The sequence below is a fragment of the Chrysochloris asiatica genome, unplaced genomic scaffold, assembly GCF_000296735.1.
Source record: "Chrysochloris asiatica unplaced genomic scaffold, ChrAsi1.0 scaffold00204, whole genome shotgun sequence".
Taxonomy (NCBI): Eukaryota; Metazoa; Chordata; class Mammalia; order Afrosoricida; family Chrysochloridae; genus Chrysochloris; species Chrysochloris asiatica.
The window spans coordinates 5546008-5547781 of record NW_006408722.1 but is presented as its reverse complement, the minus strand read 5'-3'; positions in this window follow the sequence as shown (position 1 = coordinate 5547781).

Here is a 1774-nt window from a genome sequence, read left to right as displayed (position 1 = left end):
AATGTTTTATTGTGAATTATGTCATGGTTTACATGGAAGAACATTAGCTTTCCATTCATCCTATCATATATCATTTCATTGCCATGGTTACAATCCTCTCCATGCATCATCAACCTACCAAAGCGTATGCCCTACAAGCCTGTCCCCTCCAGTCTTCATCACACAGCCCCTCTCCCTCTCTAGGTCTAGAGTCCCCAGCCACTCCATCCCTCCATGTCATCATCTCTGCCTCCATCTCTGGTGTCACTGCTTCTCTGGATAGGATCCTGCACTCTACTCTTCTCACTTGTGGCTCCCAGGAATCCCCGCTCCTGGACTGCAAAGTCAACCACTCCCCTTGTTTGCTACAAAATGTCTATCTTTTCATTCCCAACCCTCACAGTCAGTTCTAATAGCAAATATTCACTATTGTGCCACATGAGTGCTGTCCCCAACTCCTTTCATCAGCTGCACCAGACAGAGTGGAAACTACTCAGGGGAGAGTCTACCTTCCTCTGCACCCTCTGGATCCAAGCTCCCTCTTGAAAGCTTGTAAGTCACTTCTTGCCTTTGTAGGCCATCCCCCCAATTTTGGGTAGTGAATGTCCACGTTGCCCATCCCTGTCTACCCTGTGTATCAAGGGGGTGGGAATAAACCTCACTGTAAAGATTTGTTACCTCTTTTGAGCTACTGCATCCATAGGTATAGGTCAAGCATATCAAATTGTATAAGATTACTCTTTTTTTCCTTTACTTTCTTCTTCTAGTTGAGTTCTGATCATCCTACCATTGAACTCAGGTCAAGAGGGTATTATCTGCAAGTGTGGGTGTTCTTGGGCATATACCCTCTCTTCTTATCAGCTGGACACTTCACTCTCCACTATAGGCCTCTATGGCTATGTTACTGACTCTGGACCTAGTAGTCCCCAGTTCTTGCCATACTGCTGGCCAACCAATTCTCCATCCAGGTTCACAGGAGTCTATTGAACATGGTAGGGCTTAGCTCACAGCTTCATTGCAGTTTTTCCCTCATTTCCCCTTATCGGTGACCAATGTGGTCACCAGTTAGAGCACATGTCCGCTTGTGTATTCTCCTTGAGTTTTAGTCTTGGAAGGGGGTTTACCCTGAGGAGACCAGACCACTTGCCTTGATGTCTCCTGGGCAACCAACTTGCTTGTCCTTGTAGTAGTCAGTCCAACTGCTGTTACTGATTTGTATTTTTCTCTCAAGAAGTATCTTCTGTTCTTCTAAAAGCTCCAGGCTGGTCTGCTTGTTCTTTCAAGTGGAAATTTCCCACCTCAGAAGACTCTGGATGGGTTCAGGATTCCACCTATGGTCTTATGATATGCAGAGGCTCTGTAGAAAACCTCCTTCAATGGGCAAGCTGAAGCCCCATTTTAAGTATTCCAACTGCGCAGACCTAGTGGAGGTGTTAAATGAAATCCAGACCACGGAGCGGTGGGGTGAGAGGTGTCTGGAGAACAGGTCGATGGGGAGACGCTGCTTAGCTGGAAAAGACTGCAGGGGCCAGCCAGGTTGTCCTACTTACCCCGGACGTGAGAGCGCCTTCATAGCCTAAAAGTTGGATCGTGACTTTGAGGTGGGGTCGACCAACTTAGAGACCCACAAGCCCAGCCCAAAGCGTCTCACTACAACCCAGTCGCCCCTGCTACGCTTCTGTATCTTGATTGACATCCAAGGACAGAAATCCCACCTTTGAGCCAGACTTACAGGCCCTAGCACAAGGAGATTCCTATTTAACAGCAACCACGTAACTGCCACTCATCTGTCTAT